The sequence below is a fragment of the Neofelis nebulosa genome, chromosome X, assembly GCF_028018385.1.
Source record: "Neofelis nebulosa isolate mNeoNeb1 chromosome X, mNeoNeb1.pri, whole genome shotgun sequence".
Classification (NCBI taxonomy): Eukaryota; Metazoa; Chordata; class Mammalia; order Carnivora; family Felidae; genus Neofelis; species Neofelis nebulosa.
The window spans coordinates 26,146,092-26,168,306 of record NC_080800.1 but is presented as its reverse complement, the minus strand read 5'-3'; the positions used below and the strand labels follow the sequence as shown (position 1 = coordinate 26,168,306).

Genomic DNA, 22,215 nt, shown 5'->3' with positions numbered 1-22,215 from the left:
CAGAGTCCCAGTATCTTTTTACAGCAGGTGTGGAACAAGGCATTCATTTTTCTTTTCACAGAGCGTCCTTGTAAGCATAATAACAATTAGGAAGCAAGGCCTTCACATGGAGACCTCAGGCTCGTTCTGACATTCTTGCTTCGGCTACTTCATTGCCTATAGTTTCCTCAGCCAGTTTTGCCAATACTCGCACTTCAAAATTCCCTTTAAATAACATTTCACTCTGAAGACTTTTTTTTTTTTTGTAGAAGATTTTAAAGGATAATATGAAGAGTACTTTAAAGTTAATTCAACTGCTTTTTTTGTCTTCTGGTTCTATTGTTTAGCTTTGCCTGTAGTTACACTTCCATTAATACACTAAAGTGACGCGGTTTAAAAGAAAAGAAGGAGGGGCTATAAATGAAGTTGGATTTGAATATGGGTTTCCAGCCACTGAAGCTGGCCATCAGCTCAGATTTTCATGAACTGGACTATACTTTAGTACAGTATAGTACACTTAAAAATAACTTGGACAGTTCTGTGGGAAATCTCTCCAAACACCAAATGGTTTTAGGTCCTTTTTTACCCTTCAGTTTTTCTCATTCTCTCTAAAAAGGGGCTCAATCAAACTTAAAATACTGGGCTTTGCTATCCTGTTAGCTTTAAGATCTACTAATAAACAACTGTGTATTTCTGCAATAACACATGAACATGAATGAAAACAGAATCTGACCTTTTACTCCCAGCATATATTTGCTCGTAGAAATTCCCCAGGTAACACGGAAATAGTTTACTTTTGTGCAGGCAGTGTATAGGGCACAGTGAGACTACTAGATATTATACTATGGCTCATGTTATGCAATCTAAATAAAATTATGAGAAGCGTGGTTGGAGCTGATGAGAATGAGCCCAGAAAAGGTATTAAAACAAAATGGCATACAATGAGATGGTAAGGAGACTAGCTTTATTGACTGGCGTGGAAAAGCAACCCAATGTAAAACTCTAACAGGGGGCTCCTATGTTCTGGCATTGACTTCTCTGACCACAAACTGAAATATGGTCCCAGGTCTTGGATCCTAGACTTGTATCTCTGCAGCTAGAAAAGCACAAACAAGAATTCAAATCAAAACCATAATAATATTACCTTGTGTCGGGTTTAGGATTACCTTTTCCCAGTTATTATCTCTGTGTGTTTTCTTTTTTATGATGCTTAACACATTTAAAAGAAAGTGATATACTGGAGAATCTGACATGTGAAATGATTTGATTTGAAATGGTTAATCAACAGTGGACTTGTGACTTTGACCTGAAAGGTGTAAGAGAATCTTAAAGTTTATAACAGTATTTAAATGGGTAAGTGGTCCTGATTTACTGTATTAATGGTTCTGCTCTATTAGCTTCATAGGGGTGGCGTAAGTGAAGAAGATTGTGTTATACTAGGAGCCTTGTGAAGAATTTTAAGAATTGTATTAATTTGGTAGATGTACGTTGGAATTCTTAAGGCAAGTTAAGTAAATCTGAGGTTAATTGTTTAGGGGAATTTAATCTGTTAAATGTGAGCTAATGAACACCAATGAATAAATGACTATTTATAACTTTAGATCTGGATGCAGTATGAGATTTGTAATGGAACTTAAATGCTTGAGAAAACCTGGGTTTTATTTTTTTTTAACTTCACCAAAGTATTCATTTAAAAAATAAGTAGCAGCAAACATTTTCTGCCGGGAACAAAAAAAGAACACCCTTAGCAGTTTAAACAACTCACAAAAGGTTGTTTTTTTGATGAGCATTGATTTGTATTTTCATAATTATATTGTGAATTTTGTAAAGACACGGGCTGCAATTTAAAGGTTTTTTTCTGCAATCTCTCCTTTTACTCTCACTACCTACCACCTATGAGGATCAAAGAGCTGTTCAGTGTAGGCATTTGTTGGGACTGAAATTAGTCAAATCATCAAATGACAATCATCAGTTTTTGTAGCGTATGACAGAGAAAATCAGCTCAGGTGAAGAGCTGTGTTTACTGAAAAGCAGATGTGAGGTCTAATTAAGATCACTGAAGTTTTCTATGTAGGGGTCTCCTATGAAGGACATACCCAGGAGAGCTAAAAACCCTGAGGGTGAATCTTTCTCCTGACCATTGTGAGATTATGAGGAAGAAACAGCTGAAATTAAGAGGGAAGAGGGGCTAGAGGAAGAACAGAGAGACAAATATTGCCTTTGATGGGAAGTTGGACTAAATATTCTCTCAAGTCCTTTCTAACTCAGATCTTAATGCCGAGGAAGAAGATGGAACCACAGCACTCTAAAGTGGATGGTCAGAGGACTGAGGGACCGAAAGGTTAAGCAACTGGCAAAGGTCACCAGTTAGGAAAGCATAGCACTGGGACTCAAACCAAGGAGCCTACCCTTTGCCATCTCAATGTGTTATTGATAAAGAATGTATTGAATAATTACTACAGAACAAATGGCAGGTGGCAGGAAGCTCTCTGAAGAGATGTAAAAGCCAGCGAAAGGGTAGAGAGGACAGTGGTGGCAGGGGATTGTGGGAAGAACATGTTTAGATGTGTTGGTTTTGGAAGACCTCTCTGAGGAGAGGAGTCGAGATTGGAAAGAAGAAAAGGAGAAGGCCATTATGAACACCAGGAGGAATGCGTCCTGGTAGGTGCATCTTCCAGGGCAGGGTCCCTCAAGTGGGAGCAGCCCGGGTTTCTGGAATTACAAGGCAGCCAGGGCAGAAAAGGGAAAGCTAAGAGCTAAAGAGGAGGACATCATCTCCGACTGGCTAGGGACAAAGTCACACAGAACCTATGGGACAGGATACAGATCTTAAGTCAAAACAGTGACGGCATTTTTTTTTTTTAAATAATACTGATAGCTGTTAGTTTGTGACTGGGTGTTTTAAGGAAAGGGCAGGACATTTATTAGCCAGTCTATAAATATCTGGAGAAGGAAACTGCCTGCAGTCAATGCCAGGTGAGGACAGGGTGATGCGTATCAGGAGCCGAGGCAGGAGAGCAAGGGTTCTTGGGGGAATGTGAACACATTTTGTTTACCGAGAAAATTAAAGTCAGTGATAGAAAACTGTCAATTTATAGATAAAATTAATGACTGCTTGGTGGAATAAACTGCATTTTATCATGACTCACTGAAAGTATCAAAGCGATTAAGAAGAACTACGCAAAGGTTGGCTTCAACAGAAGCTACTCATCCATAAATAACCAAGCTCTATTAAAAGTGCTTTCTTGACCATTGTTAATTAAAATTATCTTCGAAAATTTCCTTTTTCTGTCATGTTTCGTTACCCTTTCTCTTTGTTTCTAGGCTCCACTCCCTGACAAAAGTGTAGGTTTCTTTCTGTCCCACCTTAACATGTAGAATTTTCCCTCCAGTGGTTCTCAAGAGTGGGATATTTGTTTAAATATAATTTATCAAATTAGCTAACATACATTGTATATAGTGTGCTCTTGGCTTCGGGAGTAGAGTCCCATGATTCATCACTGACACGTACAACATCCAGTGCTCATCCCAACAAGTGCCCTCCTCAATGCCCATCACGCATTTTCCCCTCCCTTCCGCCTCCCTCCCCGCCAATCAACCCTCAGTTTGTTCTCTGTACTTAAGTCATTTATCATTTGCCTCCCTCTCTGTTTGAAACTATTTTGCCCCCCTCCCTTCCCCTGGTCTTCTGTTAAGTTTCTCAAATGCCACCTATGAGTGAAAACATATGATATCGGTCTTTCTCTGACTGACTTTCTCTGACTCACTTAGCATATTATTTCTATTGCTAAAGGCTATCTGTCAGCATGACTGTGGGTAGGCCATTACAGGACAAGAAGCCAATGCGTAAAGGTCCTGCCCTCTGAGGGACAGTCCCCTTCAATGAATTGTTCTTCCCCAAATGACAATACTACCTTAGTTAAAAGCACTGGGTGCACTGGAGATTCTTTTTCATTTATTAATATGGATTTTCCCACCTAATGAATTCCTAGACGTGAAGATTTCCTGCCAAAACCTTAATTATTTTAGTAATTTTCCCACAGTCCATTTTAAGGAGCCTCACATCAGTAGCTTTTTCTAGTCTTCTTTCTTGTCAGAAAATGGACTGGTTTTTCTAGAGCAGATTATAGGGATAATATTATTGGGACTATCTGACCTGACGGAACAGCCATTTTATGCATGCATATATAATACACCTCCATAGAGAAAGGGAAATCCATTCTACATAAAAAGGTCATGTAAATATTCACAATGTGATTCCATTAGAGGCAATATGTTTTCATCGGCAATGAAGAATTCAGGCACATTCAGTCACATATGTGTGGCCATTTGTTTTCTAATGGCTGGAGTTCTGTGCTTTCTGCCTGGTTGATCAGTAGTTGGAACAGATTGGCAGGTAAGAAATGGGTGATTAGACAAATTCTATGTAGGAGTTGATCTTCAACATCCTCCAGCATCTAACCATTAACATAATTAGCCAACATGGCTCCCCCAGGTTTTACAACTTCGAAGGGCCATAATGGGTACCATTTTCACTTATTAACATGCAGAAGAATAACTCAGGAGCATTTTTACTTGACCTTGATTCTTTTTTTCGTTCACAAGTTGCCAATGGCAGACAAGGTAATTTATAGAGAGACATTTCATGCCAAGGAAAGTAGCAAGGCTGAAATGCAGCTATATTCCCCACTGGTATAGAATATTTGTTTGAGGTTTTAGATTTTAGAAAGCACTTTCCCCCACATTGCCTTCACTGCTTCCCACTATAGCCCTGTAAGCTAGGCAGGGCAAACATCATTGCTACTAAATATTGTTTTGAAGAGATGATATCAAACTCATGTACTAGCAGGTTAAGCAATTTTCAAGAGGTCACTTGGCCAATAGGGGTGAGCTCAAAATAAAGTTTTTGGATTTCCAATTTATTCCTCTCTACTTTTTAATTCCATCATTGAAAGAAAGGAAACTAGGAAAGAAAGCCGGGTACTCTGTATCTGGATATAATGTGGATGAGATTTTATGTACCCAAGCTTGTCGATTACTGGTAATTTCCCCCAAGTGAGTGAAAAGGATTTAAGTAAACCTTCTCACTTTTGTGGACCTTTTAATGCCTTGGTCTCTGTCTTAAATAAAAATAAAAGTCCATTTGGACGTATTTCAGGAAAAACAAAGGACCCTTTAAAGTTCTGTGATCTGGAGAGATTTAAAAATTAAAAGCCATACAAAGAATTAATGATTTCAGATGGGGCGATAAATTAAACTAAAACGCCACTAACAGTCTACACAAGGTTTCTCTGGATGAAAAAGTAAGGTCTGCAGGAAAGATGGCCTTATATTCAGCCCGGCTCAGTCAATTCATTAAATACCACAGAAACAACAAAGTTATGTTATTTTTTCCCAATTGATGGTGAGTGTCTTTTCCCCCCTTGTTCCTAGTTTTCAGCTGGATTTGGCCACCTGGTAATCCTAGCAGATGCACCAGATACAAATACATAGTTTGACTAAAACTATTAGTTACCGACACTCCATTTCAGAATACCGTGCTTGATTCCTTTAGTTAAGGAAATTATATAAATGCGTCCCTTGAAAATGACTATTAGCTTCTAAGTGTGGGATTCAATATACAAAAAGAAAATAAAATTTAAGTTTTAAAGAAATATGTAAAAAGAGTATACCACCATATTTGAGGAATGAAGACACAGCAGAAAAGCAAGGACAGGTATAATTCTAAGAATGAGCAACTTACAATGATGTTTAATTTTTCTGAACATTAAAACATGGGTTTTATTAGCAATAAAATCTCAGAAGAGGGCATTACCCAGGGAAATTATTGACCATGTGAAGTTAATGGACCTGTCCCTTGCCTTGGGCTATGAAACCTTTTAGCTATTCTTCCATCAATCTTGGAAAATGCCTCTATCAGGATCATTAATGCACAAGAAAGTTGAGAAAAGGGTGATGTGGGAATACAAAAGATACAAAAAGGATACAAACTTTCCATCTAAGGAATCGTCGGTAGGAATTTTTAAAGAAATGTGCTACCGAGCTAGTATGGGGATATTCTCCGTACCCCCCGTCTCTATACACACACCAACACACCTAAATATATGTATATGTGTGTGTGTGTATATATATATACATATATGTATGTGTGTGTGTGTGTGTGTGTATACACACACACACATACATATACACACACACACACATATATGTAACTTTCTTCTTTTATACCTTTGATATACATATAGAGAACTTATGTATTTATTTATCAAGCTAGTATGGGGATATTCCCTTTATATATATATATATACACACACACGTTGTTTATAAATATACACAAATATACATACATATACATATACACACATATATATGTATATACCTTTCTTCTCTTATACCTTTGAGACCTATACCAATTCAGAAAAAGATTTATCCAAAGAAAAATAACTTCTTAGTATCACTTTACCAAAACCCAAATGTAATTACTTAGAGTAAGTTAGTCCTATAAATGTTTTGACACTTGGTCAGGCAGGAAAAAGGGAGGGAGGGAGGGGTGCAAGGCAGAGGAGAAGGACTTGGTTGAGAAATGAGCTCTCCATAAAGCAAAAAGCAGCAAGTTGGGGTGCACGTGCTAGCCAGCGCCGTATTAGAGTTGTTTCCCTGTCCGTATGTCATTTAGACAGTGTGATGTGATGTTAGGAACTAAAGGGGTTAATCTTACTTTGCCTCCTACGTTTTTCCAGGTCTAAATGATCTATGTTTGCGTTTCATAAATGATGAAGTATTTCACTTTCATAGACCATTTTGAAAGCATAAAAATGCAGGCCGAACCAGCATTTTCCAATTATTTATTCAGGTCAGCCTGAAATCTCCAAATGGCATTCAGAATACCCCCTAAAGTAATTTGTTATTTCCCATGTTTTACATTTACTATTTTATGTTGAATGGAAAAAAATTAACCTAATAAGAATTACCGTTATTGTATTACAAAACGAAAATGCAAAATGACTGATGGCTAAAGTTCAATTACAGTCTTTGAACAAATCCTTTTTATTCTCATTGAGAAAAGGCTAAAAAAGGAAAGGCTCATTTAAAGCAAAATAGCAGTTAAACAAGCCAGCATTTATTATCATTTACAATGGGCTTCTGACTGTGCCAAGAAAGACCAAAGGCATATAAAACATGGATTAATGTCCAAAAAATAATGATGACAGTATGCTAATATTGGGAATTTGGTAATATGCTATAGAGAGTGAAAGGAGAGGGAGGTCAATGAAGACAGAGGAGCTAGGGCTTGCGGTGCGCCGGAAGACGGGTGGAACCCGAATCTCTAAAGGAAAGAGAAAGGACATGCCAATAAGGGGCCAGGATGAACACAAGTAGAAGCATTCTACGTGTGTGGAGATCATGTGGACACAGGAATGAGCAGTACTAACCACATGTGTAGAAAAGTAAGGAGGAATAATGTTAGAAAGGTTAACTGAGGCCAGACGACTCAGCTGAATCACACCCAGACAAATACAGGTTGGTTGTGATTATTTTCAGGTTATTGCTTACTCTGAGCCTCAGTTTCCCCATATGTAAAATGACATGTTTGCTAAGAATGAAACACAGACACGTGAGCTTGTGAGTCCAATTATGATGGCTGTGGAAAACCGGTGTTAGAGTAGAAGCACTGAGACTCTATGGGATAAGACATGTGTTGAGCAAGAAAGTAGCGGAATTACAGTAGCCCCTAAGAAAAATTACTCCTATTAACCACAGTCAAGGCAAACTGGCTGGCTCAAGACCAGACTCACGAAAGCTAGCCGTGCAACTACTGTACAAGTCTCAGGCTGATATAGTAAGTTGTGGGTTATGGCCATAGCAAAGGAATGGCGAGAAAGGGTTGAACTCTAAGTTCTAGAATATTTGCCGTCATTCTGGATTTCCTCATTATGGATGTTTTAAATTTTTTTAATGTCTATTTATTTTTGAGAGAGAGAGAGAGAGAGACAGAGCGTGAGCGGGGGAGGAGCAGAGAGAGAGGGAGACACAGAATCCAAAGCAGGGTCCAGGCTCTGAGCTGTCAGCACAGAACCCGACGCGGGGCTCGAACCCACGAACCGTGAGATCATGACCTGAGCTGAAATCAGACGCTTACCTGATTGAGCCACCCAGGCGCCCCAATGGATGTTTTGATAACATATGACACCTACCTTGTGCAAAAGACTCTACACCTGAAAACTAATGTAATATTGTATGTTAATTATACTCCAGTAAAAAAAAAAAAAAAAGACTATATTTAAAACTAGATGTACAGGTACCAACGCCGGTGCTATGAACTGATGACATTATTTTACTCTTAAATTGTCCATAATAATTCAAACTAAATGAATGTATTTTATTGCATTTGTATCTATGAGATATGATGACAGGCACTAACTTACACAGAACACAGGGAAGATAGTATTTTCCAATCTCAGGGTAAGCTATCAACACTTAGTTCATGTCAACACATACGCCCCACCCCACACAGTGTATAATAGTATTGAGAGTCCCTAAGTCTAGCAGCAAATATGAGATGCAGAATTATCACTCAGAGGAAACAATGAATGGTGAGATATATATATGTATTCGCCGTGCGTAATCTTCCTTTGTTTGGTGGAACAAACATCTGGAAAAATTTCACTCATCAGTGGTCTCACAGTACATCAATTCCTACCCAATGACATGACACAATGCGGTGATCATCTGCCTTCTTGGAAATACCCAATTGTGAAGAATGCTTAAGGCAATACTCAATTTTATACTGAGTAATGAAACCCATTTGGATGTGTAAAAACAACGAGCTACATTAGAGGATATTTATGTTCTAATTCTCATTTAGCACTCCCAATTTAAGTCACTAGTACGTAAGTGCGATGGATAATTACAGTACATTTTGGAATTCTGAGTCTTAAGGAAAGATTAGACTTAGAATCGTAAGACTTAAGTTCAAGCCCTTGCTCTACCATTTACGGGCTCTGTGACGGCTCTGCGTGCATGGCTGAGAGTTTTGTGTTGGCCACAAAGCAAGTATCACTATGTTTAATAGTTCTGGGTCCACTTCATGAAGATTATCCGTACACATGAGCAATTCCTCATTTTCCTTATTCTAAGTTTATAAATATTTATTCCCATTTCCTGCCAAAGCAGATTCCATAGGGGAATGGGGCAGGAATAACCTCAAGGAGGAATAGAAATGTTTTTAGGAAATTGTCTCTGGCAACTGTCACCAGTGACCCGCAATCCTTTTTAGGTAAAGCATCTCAGAATAGACATTTTTCCAAAGGAGACACATAAATGGCCCCAAAATACATGAAAAGGTTTTTGACAGCACTCATCATCAGGGAAATGCAAATCAAAATCACAAGGAGATAGGATGTCCCTCCCGTTCGGATGACCGTCACCAAAAAGACAAGAAATAACAAGCCCTGGCAAGGGTGTAGAGCAAAGGGAGCCCCCGTGTACTGTTAGTGGGAATGCAAAGTGGTGCCACCGCTGTGCAAACCAATATGGAGGTTCCTCAGAAATCACAAATGGAAACACCGTATGGTCCAGCAATTCCATTGCTGTGTCTACGAGCGAAGGAAATAAAGTCAATCGCAAACAGGTATCTGCATTCCCATACTCACTGCAGCATTGTTCACCATAGCTAGGATATGAAAACAAACAAACTCACAGAAGCAGAGGGCAGAACGGTGGTTGCCAGGGACTTGAGGCAGAGTGGAGGAAGTGGGGAGATGTGGCTCAGCGGGTACAAACTCGTAGTTGTAAGACGTCTAAGTTCTGAGAATGTAACGTACAGCCGGGCGACTACAGTTAATAGTACCGTATTATATACTTGACATGTGCCGAGAGGAGATCTCGAGTGTTCTCATCACACACAAAAAAGGCTAAGTATGTGGCGGGATGGATGTGTTCATGACCTGGATTGTAAGGGGCTTCGGAAGATGGCAGAACAGGAGGACCTGAGCTCACCCCATCCTAGTTTCCAGCTCGATATCACGCACACCCAAGTCCATAAACTGGAGAGGAACGTGAAGACTGGCCGAACAAACTCTACAACCAAGCAGAGAGAAGGAGCTGCATCTGAAAGGTTAGAAAGGTCAGAAAGGGGGAGGGAGGCCGCCCCAGGGGGGAGGGAGCTGCAAGCACAGCAAGGGCAGAGAAATGGGCCCTCGCGCCAGGGAGGCCACACGGGGAACGCTTACCCCCGTGACGTTTGGTTTTAAAAACCAGAAGGGCTGAATTGCGGCAGGGCTTACAACCTGGAGCTTTAAAAGTCAGCTGACTCGGCACTGGGCGAGTCCGGAAGGCGAGTGAGAGCTGTGCTGTCCCCCTTAAACACACAGCAGCCTGAATGGAGACACAACATAAAAATGACGATGTATCCCCAACGCTGGGGCAAACGGGGAACAGACCGGTTCATACTGATTTCGGAGGCTGCTGGGAGGCCACTTTGAATACAAGGGAGCTGGTAGGCGCCATTTTCCTCCCCTACCCCTCAGCATCAGCACGCATCCACCTGCAGGCCGTGGCACCGCACAGACACTTGTGACCTAAGCTGCTAGCGGTGTGCCACACCCACGAGTTCTCCTAAGGACCCACCCACTTCAAGACTGTTAGCCCCTGACCTGGGCTCAGGGCAATTTGGTTAAAGCCCCACGCATGCCCCGCCCAGCCAAGACTGGCGCCGGGCCCTCACTGCTGTGCCGTGCCCAGCCGCCAGGTGCACGGCTGCCACCGTGCCCGGTGTCCAGCCGTGCACGCCCAGGCACCATCTCGTGCCAGGCTCAACTGCGCCCAGCCATCACCAGGGCCGTGCCCAGCCGCATGCCCCCAGCTGCACCCAGGCACAGCCTCAGTGCTTCAGGGGATCTGGCACAGGACTAGCGACCCGGTGCAAATTTTGCTAACATCACTGTCCTGTTCCCAAGTTCCCCAGTGTGCACGTTGCCTCAGAGCTGGCCTGCCTGGGTCCCACTAAGACCACCGAGAGTAGACACAGCCCACAACGGGCAGAGAGGCAGTACATACAATTGCACTGAAAGGAAAAGTGACTCAGATGTAACAGCAGAGCATAAGCAAAACACATGGGATACCCCCCGCCCTGAAGTGCTAGGCTCTGGCGAACAGGTGACATTGCACTGCAGGGCACTCCAGGGCCTCTTTTTCATAAAGTCATTACTTTCGAGACCAGAAGACACAGCTGACTTTCCTAACACAGAGAAACAGACACCTCTAGAGAGGCAGAAAAAAATGAGGAGACAGAGAAATGTATCCCAAATGAAAGAAGAGGACAAATCCACGGTCAGAAATCTAAGCAATACAGATGTAAGTAAGCTGCCTGATGAAGAATTTAAAACAATCATCATAACGACATTCACTGGACTTTAGAAAAGAGGGGGAAGACATGAGAGGGGCCCTTAACACAGAGATAAGAAACAACACAGCAGAGATAAAGGGCACAATAAATGAAATGAGAAACACACTTGATGGAATGAACAGCCGGATGGAAGAAGCAGGGGAATGAATTAGTGACCTAGAAGACAGAGTAATGGAAAGCAATAAAGCTGAACAAAAGAGAGAACAAAGAATTATGCAAAACAAGAATAGGCTTAGGATATTCAGTGACTCCATTAAATGTAGTAACATTCATATTATAGGAGTCCCAGAAAAAGATAAGAGAAAAGAGGGCAGAAAACTTATTTGAGGAAATAATAGCTAAAAGCTTGCCTCATCTGGGAAAGTAAACAGACATCCAGATCAGGGGGCACAGAGAACTCCCATCGAAATCAACAAAAGCAGACCCACATGAAGACATATTGTAATTAAAATTGTAAAATATAGTGATAAAGGAAAAAAATCTTAAAAGCAGCAAGACAAAAGAAGTAATTAATTTATGAGGGAATATCCATAACGCTAGCAAGAGATTTTTCAACAGAAACTTGGCAAGCCAGAAGGGAATGGCATGATATATTCAAAGTGCTGAATGGTAAAAATCTGTAGCCAAGAATACTCTATCCAACAAGGCTTTTATTCAGAATAGAAGGAGGGGTAGAGTTTCCCGGGCAAACAAAAACTAAAGGCGTTTTTGATTACTAAACGAGCAAGAAATATCAAAGGGGACTCTCTGAGTAAAGAGACCAAAAGTGACAGTATAAAGGTGAGAAACACAAAAGCAGTAAAAATGAGTATTTCTGTAAAAAATCTGTGAAGGAACTCACAAAATAAAAGGATATAAAATATAATAACATATACCTAAAATGTAGGAAGGAGAGAGGAAAGAATGGGTTCAAACTTTAACAACCATCAATTGAATATAGACAGCTATATGCAGAAGTTATATATAAACCTAACGGTAACCATATTTGAAAAACCACTAATAAATATTCAGAAGATGAAGAGAAAGAAATCCAAGTAGATCACTAAAGAAATCCAACAAACCATCAAAGAAAGAAAGAAAGACAAGAAAAGATCAGAGAATAACTTCAGAAACAATAAAATGGCATTAAGTACACATCTATCATATACTACTTTGAATGTAAATGGCCTAAATGCTACAATCAAATGACACAGGGTGACAGAATGGATAAACAAATCAAGACCCATCTATGTGCTGCCTACAAGAGATTCATTTTAGGGGCGCCTGGGTGGCTCAGTCAGTTAAGCATCCGACTTCAGCTCAGGTCATGATCTCGCGGTTCATGGGTTTGAGCCCAAATAGGGCTCTGTGCTGAGAGCTCAGGGCCCGGAGCCCGCTTCTGATTCTGTGTTTCCCTCTCTCTCTCCCCCTACCCTGCTCACACTCTGTCTTTCTCACTCTCAAAAAAATAAAGATTAAAAAAAAGAAAGAAAGAACCAAACACACACACACACACACACACACACACACACAAACCCAAGAGACTCACTTTAGACCTAAAGACACCCGCAGATTCAAACTGAGGGGATGGAGAAACAGCTATCGTGCAGAGTAGCAGAGTACTGGAGTAGCAGTACTTAATATCAGACAAGAAAGACTTTAAAACAAAGACTATAACAAGAGACAAAGAAGGTCACTGTAACATACTCAAGGGGACAATCCAACAAGAAGATATAATAATTCTAAGTATTTATGCACCCAACTTGAAAGCACTCAAATACATAAAACAATTGATAACAAACACAAAAGAACTAATCAATAATCATACAGTAATAGTAGGAGACTTTTACACCCACTGACATCATCAATGGGCAGACCATCTAGGCAGGAAATCAACAAGGAAACAATGGCTTTGAATGATACACTGGACAACTTGGACTTAATATATATATTCAGAACATTCCATCTTAAAAGAGCAGAATACACCTTCTTTTCAAGTGCACACAAAACATTCCCCAGAACAGATCACACGTTAGCCCACAAAACAAGCCTCAACAATTTCAACAAGATTCAAATCATAACCATACCAAGCATCTTTTCTGACCACAACACTATGAAACTGGAAGTCAACCACAAGAATAACTCTGGAAATGCCACAAACACGTGGAGGTTAAATAACATGCTGCTTATACAACAAACGGATCAGCCAGGAGATAAAAGAAGAAATAAAAAGTACATGGAAACAAATGAAAATGAAAACACAGTGGTCCAAAACTTCGGGGATGCAGCAAAAGCAGTTCTGAGAGGGAAGTTTACAGCAATACAGGTCTACCTCAATAAGCAAGAAAACAAAGTTCAAATAAACAACCTATCATTGCTAAGAAGAACAATAAACAAAACCTAAAACCAGCAGAAGTAAGGAAATAATAAATATCAGAGCTCAATGAGAACACAAATGAGAGAGGAGAAATAAAACCAACACCACAGAATTACAATCGTAAGAGAATATTATGAAAAGCTATACGCCAACAAATTGGACAACCTAGCAGATATTCTGAGAAACATACAGACTCCCGCAACTGAAACAGGAAGAAGTAGAAAATCTGAACAGACCGATGACCAGCAAGAAAATAATTAGTAATCAAAAACTCCCAACAAACCAAAGTCTAGGACCAGATGGCTTCACGGGTGAATTCCACCAAACATTTAAAGAAGAGTTAATACCTATTCTCAAACTATTCCAAAAAATAGGAGAGGAAGGAAAACTTCCAAATTCATTCTATGAGGCCAGCCAGCATTACCCTGATACCAAAACCAGATAAAGATACCAGAAAAAAAGAGGACTACAGGCCAAGATCTCTGATGAACATGGATGCAAAAAATCCTCCTGAAAATACTAACAAACCAAATTTAAGAACACATTAAAAAAAAAAATCATTCACTATGATCAAGGGGGATTTATTCCTGGGTTGCAAGACTGGTTCAATATTTGCTCATCAATCAATGTGATAAAACATCACATCAATAAAAGAAAGGGAATGAACACAGGATCATTTAATAGATGAAGAAAAAGCATTTGACAAGGTAGAACATCCTCTCATGACAAACAAAAAGGCTCAACAAAGTAGGTTTCGAGTGAACATACTTCAACATAATAAAAAGAAGGGCACAGAGTATATAAAACTCCTAAATTGTTTAAAATAAAGTCTTTTTTTCCTTTTAGTAGCAGGAATTCCTAACCTGGTATGTCTTCCCTTTAGTCTTTCAAACATTTCCTTTTATTTTTAGTTATGAGTCTCATTTCACCAGTTGTTAATTTTTCCAGACTAATCCCAACATCAGATACTACTTACACAATTCCTATCACGGTCCTTAAATTGCATCGGAAACAGGAATGTCCAGCTTTATCCAATCTGCAGTTTAGACACACAACAACAATAACGAAAGAGCAACCTATCTATCACAGTGGGTTGTCCATTTGCCATAAATGAATGTAAATATGGGACTACGGATAAAATTGCCCCCTCTGATAAGGGTTGCCTGACTTGTATGCAAATACCACGGAAGTCACATCAGAATAGGTGTGAGTTCAAAATTTATCTCATTAAACGGAAGACACTGCAGCCTGATGCTTTGAATGGATCATTTATAAGGAGTGTGACTGAGTGAGAGAGAGAGAGAGAGAGAGAGAGAGAAATCCTGCCATACTTGCCTCCTATATTACACATTGCCATTCTGTCGAGTCAAATCTAATATAAATGAATCACATTAATCAGAAAATGTGAATTCTCACATGACAAGCTAAAGGGGCATGCCATTTCCAATTAGAATAGTGATCTAAAATTAGCTACTGACACAAGCAAGTATACATGGTCAATTTGCCTGCCTGAATCCGAAAATTAAATAAGACATATTGGGTAAGAGATAGCCCTGTAATTCACTCATGTCGCTCAGCTGATGTCACAAGCCACTGGGGAATATTCAATCTTGTGCTCATTTTGAGATGGTTGGATTTAATTCAACAAAATATTTAGATCCATTGTGCACTGATTTCATTTTGTGAATACTAGGGGGTGAGCACAAGAGAGGATATTCGCTATTGTTTCCAAAGAGGAATAAATAAATTGAGACGGCAAAGGAGAACGGTACGTTGCAAGGTCAGTATCTCATTATTGATATGTATCAGCACTTTTGAAACGAAGAAACACATCTTCATACAAGCTCATTTAGGCTTTCTGTCCCTTATTCGATTTCACCCCATGAATAACGTTCCCTTTACCCTTCTCACAGGTGGTTGCCACCCTTGGTGAAAATCATGTACATAAAGGGGCTTTGAAGAACTACAAGTGTTTTTCACCTTGTTACTACCATTAATTATTACTTCGCAAAGTAACTAAGATTCGTTTTTGTAAAGTTGACTTTGTGAATTGTGTGTATTTCCATCTCCCACACACGCGCGCACCCATGCACAGAAGTTCGAGTTGAAGACTTGAGATTTGTGTGCCTTACCACGTATCTCTCACACCTCAGTAAAAAATCTGAAACGAATCAACACATCTTTAAAACCATTTAAAGAAAAAAAGTTCACTTCTGACAAGGTGCCGATATTAACAAATAACCGAGATTACCGGCACTGGCACTGAGCCCTACTTTAAAATGCCAAAGCTGGGGCGCCTGGGTGGCTCAGTCAGTGAAGCGGCCGACTTCGGCTCAGGTCACGATCTCGCGGTCCGTGAGTTCGAGCCCCGCGTCGGGCTCTGTGCTGACGGCTCGGAGCCTGGAGCCCGTTTCAGATTCTGTGTCTCCCTCTCTCTGCCCCTCCCCCGTTCATGCTCTGTCTCTCTCTGTCTCAAAAACAAATAAACGTTAAAATTAAAAAAAATAAATAAATAAACTGCCAAAGCAATGCTGAAAATGCTAAGGTAGTCCAGTTTCAAAATTCTGCCGGTTTGACTGTTCTATCTTGACATGTTTTCCCACAAAAAGCTTCGTCTATTACCATAGGCTTGCCAGTCGCTCTGATGTCCTTGAAACGTTGCAGTTCCCATTCAACATCGGTTAAAGATTACCTTCATGTACCTCTTACTGATGACTGTAACTGATTTCTCTCCCAATGTATTTTTACGTGCGTATGCTGTACTCATGTAAAGCTGTGTGGCTACCTGAAGGACTGGCGAATGCAAAAAGAGAGGTAGGAACAGATCTGCAAGGTGGGGAATCCTCTGGGTACACTGGAGGCCTGACACGATGAGGACGCAGAGTTACGTGACAACGGGTTAATGCCCACGTGCTCAGGTAAGGACGGTTAATTTGTAGACGGTGCTGTTCGCCTCCGTATGTATTGCGCTATTACGTGAGGTCTTAAAAAATCGAAACACTGCATACCGAGCTTTCCAAAGTATATGCCGTTCCTTGAGTTCCATAGTAAAACGGGTGGTCGAGAGATTAACTCTGCCTCTCTGGTAGCCCTGGGGACCAACCGCCAGGACAAAACAAAGCCAAGGGTCCTTCCAAATACTGAACGTGTACGGGCAGGGCTCCTGATCTCACTCGGTCCATTCATTCATGATGTTTCGAATTCTGTTAAGGAATTTCTCCAAAGAAAGGATCCCTGTGCTTCACACGACTTATTCTTTTGCATGGTCAACATAGGGAGGCGCTATAGCCCACTGTCTACATGTTTTAATATTTGGTCACACACACAAAATACTAGGCCTAAGGCTGCACACCTTCCAATTGGAGAGGCTCTTCAAATTGTGGGCAACGGGTGTTTGTGAGCTCTGGAATGAGGAGGGGCGAGACATGGAAAATCAGTGGATACAATTAATTAGGAAAGGGGAGAAACAGGTGGAGGAGAGGGTCACGTTCTAGTGCTATGCCACACGGGCGAGGTGCTGGTCATCATAAAAAAAATTGTAGCTTTCCATGCTCACCTATCATGCCACTGACCTCCTACAAGTGCCAAGAAGGAGCTAAGACCTATCTTACGTCACTGTCAAGATTAAGAGCCTGAAACACAAAGGAAAACCGTGTTCCCCCAAATTGAACACATCAACTGAGTCCCTGAAAAATCCTGAATTCTCCACCTCTAGGCACTGCTCATACATTCCCCTGGTTGCAGGACAAGTGAAGACTTTTAAATGTATTTGAAAACGCACAATACAGGGGGCCTGGGTGGCTCAGTCGGTTGAGTGTCCAACTCTTGATTTCAGCCCAGGTCATGATCTCAGGGTTGTGGGACTGGGCCCCGTATCGGACTCTGTGCTGAGCTTAGAATCTGCTTAGGATTCTTTCTCTCTCTCCTTCTGCTCCTCTCCCCTGCTTGTGCCTTCTCTCTCTCTCTCTCCCCCTCTCACCTAAATAAACAAATAAATAAAATACACATTTCCCATGCTTCAAAACTTACATGATTTATAGAGGCTGCAGTAAAATTCTTTCTTCTACCTCTGTCCCTCCGCCAACCTGCTCGCTTTCCCAGAAGCAATCAGTGTTACCAGTTTCTTGGCGATCCTTCCAGAAATACTTAATACTTCAGAGAAAATACGCAAATGCACACACACGCGCGCGCACACACGCACAAAGATGTGCAACTTGTACGCCGATGGTAGCATACCATACGTGCTCATCTGTACCCTGGCTGCTGCCGTGTAAGTGACTCATGGATACCACTTCGCATCAGCAGCAGATCAAGTCTTTACACGTGCCGTTTGTATGCTGCCAGTATGATCGCTCTCTCCACTTTCAGAACCAGGCCGTGCACTGAAAACACGTCGAAACCGAGTCTACAGAGATTATGGCTCCATCCCCTGCAGACCAGCTTCAAGACGCAGGCCAGGTACCCAAACCTCCGAACCTCACGTTTTCACTCGAGGATGCTCGTAAGGCCTTCCTGCCAAGAATGTTGGGGGGCGATTCGAAGAGCTTGGGAGTGGGCATCCGGCACCCTGGTTAAGCGAACATTCATATGATGTCGGGCAGTTTATTTGATCCGTCTCAGCCTCCGTTCTCCTTGCTCCATAGGCACTTCCGTTGATAACCACAGACAGAAAAGGTCACTGATCTTAAGAGCAATGTCTGAATTACCCAAAACGAGGCACGGCCACAATATCATCGTACAGGTCAAGTAACAGAACGTGACCAGAGACCCAGAAATCCTCACGCTGTGCCCCTTCCGAGTTACTTTCCCCTCTACGGAAGCAACACTACTCTCACTTGTAATATCATCTTGCTTGTTTTTACCTTTCACATAAATGGAACTAACAGGCATGTATTTTTTTCGTTGTCTGGTTTCTTCCGCTCAGCATTTGGTTTGAGACACATCTGTATTGTGGAAATCGCAGTTCATCACTGTCACTGTTTTGTATGGTGTTCGAACCATTTGCCACGATCTGTGTATTTATTTTCCCCACAGTGGACAAATGTTGATGTTCTTTTGCGTGGTTTCCAGTTTTTGTCTTTGATTACGAGGCTGCTCCGGACATCCTAGTCCATGTTTGCATTTCTGGGTGCTTTAAACCTACAAGGAGAATGGCTGGGTCACAGGGTGAGTTTACGTTCAGAACACTCAGCAGCTTGCGTAAGTTGTCTCCGAGTTGCCACCAGGGTTCACGGTTGCCAGCACCAGAAACCAACTCTGGCAGACTTAAGAGAAAAGGAATTGGCTGAAAGACCACGTAGTAGGTCACAAAATCACGGGGAGGATTTGAGGAATGGGCTCAGGAAAAGGCGAGGAGCAAGGAGGGCCCCACGGGCTGGAACACGGTCAAAACCACCCCGTGGCACTGGCGTCAGGAGAGCTATGCTTCAGTCGTGCTGTATACCAGCCGTCACAGCTGGCACAGTGAGCGGTCGACTCTTGCCACCCTCTCCTAATACCGCATTCTTCTGGTCGTTACTGCCAGAAAAACAAAATGCCTCTGTCCCAGCCTCTTTGTCCCCCGAGTCACCGATTCCGAGTCTGCTGTGTGCACAGCTCATAGGTCAGGCCCAGGTCACACGTCCAGGCCGCAGCTCCAAGGAAGCCCGGAAAAAGCGATGCATAACGGAGGCTTTTCCAACCAGAGGGATAGACTAGCGTTTAGATATTGGCCACACGGAAGCTATTTTTTTTTTTTTTTTAATTTGAGAAAGAGAGCGAGACTGAGAGCGAGCGGGGGAGAGGGGCATAGGAGAGAGAGAACCCCAAGCGGACCCACGACCCTGGCATCGTGACCTGAGCCATAATTAAGAGTCAGCGGCTCGACCAAATGAACCACTCAGGCAACCCCAAAAATCTCTTTCTAAGATTGGCTGTCTCTTTCCAAGTTAAATAACTGGGAGGGGGAACCCAGATATAGATCTTCTTCCAGGAGGGAGTAAAAAAAACAACCTAAGCAGAGCTCTTCAAAAATCAGAGTTTCTTCCTCGACTACATATTCGATAAATGTGACATGAATGTGAGTTTGGAACACAAAATTTAGGAGATTTCATGGCTTTTAGAAAGTAGAAATACAATAATTGAACATACTAGAGATTTTTTTTTTTATAACGAAGGCCCCCAAACCACTCGGTACAAATTGAGGGCATGTAAGGCCCCTATACATTCCTTGGTTAACTTCTTTGTTTTCCTGTTTATATTTTTATTTTTTTGAGGCGGGGAGGGGCAGAGAGAGAAGGGGAGGGGGAGAGAGAGACTCGGGGGACAGAGGATCTGCGCTGACAGGAGACAGCCTGATGCAGGGCTGGAACTCACAAACTGACTTCTCTAACAACTGGCCCCATTCAACCATGGATCTTGTTGAAACCTCACTCCGGCGTTAACAAACTCCTCTCCATCTTAAGCTGTTCGGGTAGCAAACTTGCTCTCTTCCGGCCTTCGCTGTCACCCTTCCTCAGGCCCCCGCCTCCTCCCCTTTAGCCACGTTCACAGAGGCTGCCCGGCCTCCCACACAGCGAGCCACCAATTCAAGCGGTGAGCTGGCATTTGGATGCATTCATCAGGGTTGCTTCTGGACAGGATTTTGTCATCCTCTCCCGGGATCTCGTTCTCCTGGCACAGTGGCCTCGGCACTCCGCCCTCAGTCCCCGCCGACTGTGGCCAATCCACTTGCCACCTGGTTATCCATCACCTCACCCCAAGGGCCGGCGCCCCGCCTTCGTCCCTGGCCCGAATCTAGATCTGAACACTCACGGAGACGCCTTGTCCCACACAACGGCCTGCCACTGCTTGAGCTCCCTATGCAGAAGCTCAGGCCCTGAATCTTGTCATGGCTGACACACCGCCCCACTTTCAGCTTCCTGCCTGCTGCTCACCACTTCCTACTGTTCGTTTTGCGCACCACTTTGTTCCCACCGGCTGGCTTCGCTCTGTTCAAGAAATGTAAAAGTAGTCACACGCCATGGTCCCACACGTTTACCGTGTCCAAATGCGGTGAGCCTCCCAGTACAACCTTGCTGCCACTTTCCTTAGTCTTGGTCAGCTCTCTTTCCGCTCCCCACGACTGTCCCGGAACTTCAATACTTACCCCAAGTCCTTCCTCCCGACAACTGCTGATTTCATTCTCAGCAGATGACCTTGCCTTTACATCGGTGAAAAAATTGAGGTCATCAGGGAGGTCTCACTCAATTTCTCTGTAAACATATCTATATTCATTGGTTTTTCCTTTCTTTCCCTCACCCCAGAAGTCTGCAATGTCCCTTCCCAGTTCAAGGCCAACGCGTGCCGGTGGCCCAACTCAATCTCCCGTATCTGCCCTGACCTTGCTCTGTCAGTCATCTTTCTCGACCTCTTTATTGGATCCTCCCTTCAGTCTATAAACACCTGAAGACCTTTTCATTTTAAAAGGCCCTTACACCTGCCTCCTATTCAAATACCATCCAGCTGATCTCACTCCACTTTCCGCTCCTTTGAAAGCACAGAAAAACTGGCTTTCTTGAGTTTTCACTTCCGTTTTACTCCTTAAGCTCTCAAACCGGCCTTCCTTGTGCCTCCACTGAAAGTGTTTTGCCTAGGATACATCATGACCCAAGTGCCAAATCGAATATACGTGTTCCAGTCTTATGTAACCAGACTTCCCTCTGTCTTGGACACCGTTAATTGCTTTCTCCTTTCAAAATGTAACCTTTTTATCCTGACTGTAAAATTGGTGATTTTACTGTCCATTACTGTCTTAGTCCATTCAGTCGGGCTGCCATAACAAAATACTGCAGACTGAGTAGCTTGTAAACAACAGAAATTTATCTCTTACCGTTCTGGAGACTGGGAGTTCGAGATCAAGGCGCCAGCACGGTCAGCGAAGGCCTTCTTCCAGGTGGCAGGCATCTGATCGGATCCTGACACGGCAGGAAGGGGAGGGGGCTCTGCGAAGGCCCTTTTGTAAGGCACTAATCCCATTCATGAGGGCTTCACCCTAGAGACTTCAGCACCTCCCAAAGCTCCGCCTTCTAATACCGTCACCTGTGGGGGTTAGAGTGTCAGCGTATGAGCTTTGGAGGGACACAGACACTCAGACCATAGCAATTATATGACATTTGGAAAATGCAGGAAAACACGAAGGAGAAAATTAACTTCACCTGTAATAACACTAAATGGGGATAACCATTGCTAACATTCTGATGTACACACATATACCTTGATCACCAGGCAGAGAGATACGTAGGCACAGTTCTCCGCAGTAACTTTTACCTGTTCTTCATAAAACATCATACTGTGAACATGTTCCCATATCCTTAAATAGGTTTTGAAAATGCTTATAACTGCTGCATGATATTCTATAAAATGGGATGAGGTGTCACGTATGGCCCATTCTTCCACTGTTGGATGTTTGCTCTATATTCTTAATCTTTTTTTAAATTATATATCAAGGTGTTAG

The 22,215-nt window shown here is 42.2% G+C and overlaps 1 long non-coding RNA gene across 1 annotated transcript in view; it reads right to left on the bottom strand.

Moving 5' to 3' along the window:
- Positions 1-21,790, bottom strand: part of LOC131502719 (uncharacterized) — a 55,562-nt gene extending 33,772 nt beyond the window's left edge. Inside the window, exon 1 of the long non-coding RNA XR_009257133.1 lies at positions 21,592-21,790. This is a non-coding gene — a long non-coding RNA (uncharacterized LOC131502719). The remainder of the gene's footprint in view (positions 1-21,591) is intronic.
- Between the last annotated feature and the right edge of the window lie 425 nt (positions 21,791-22,215).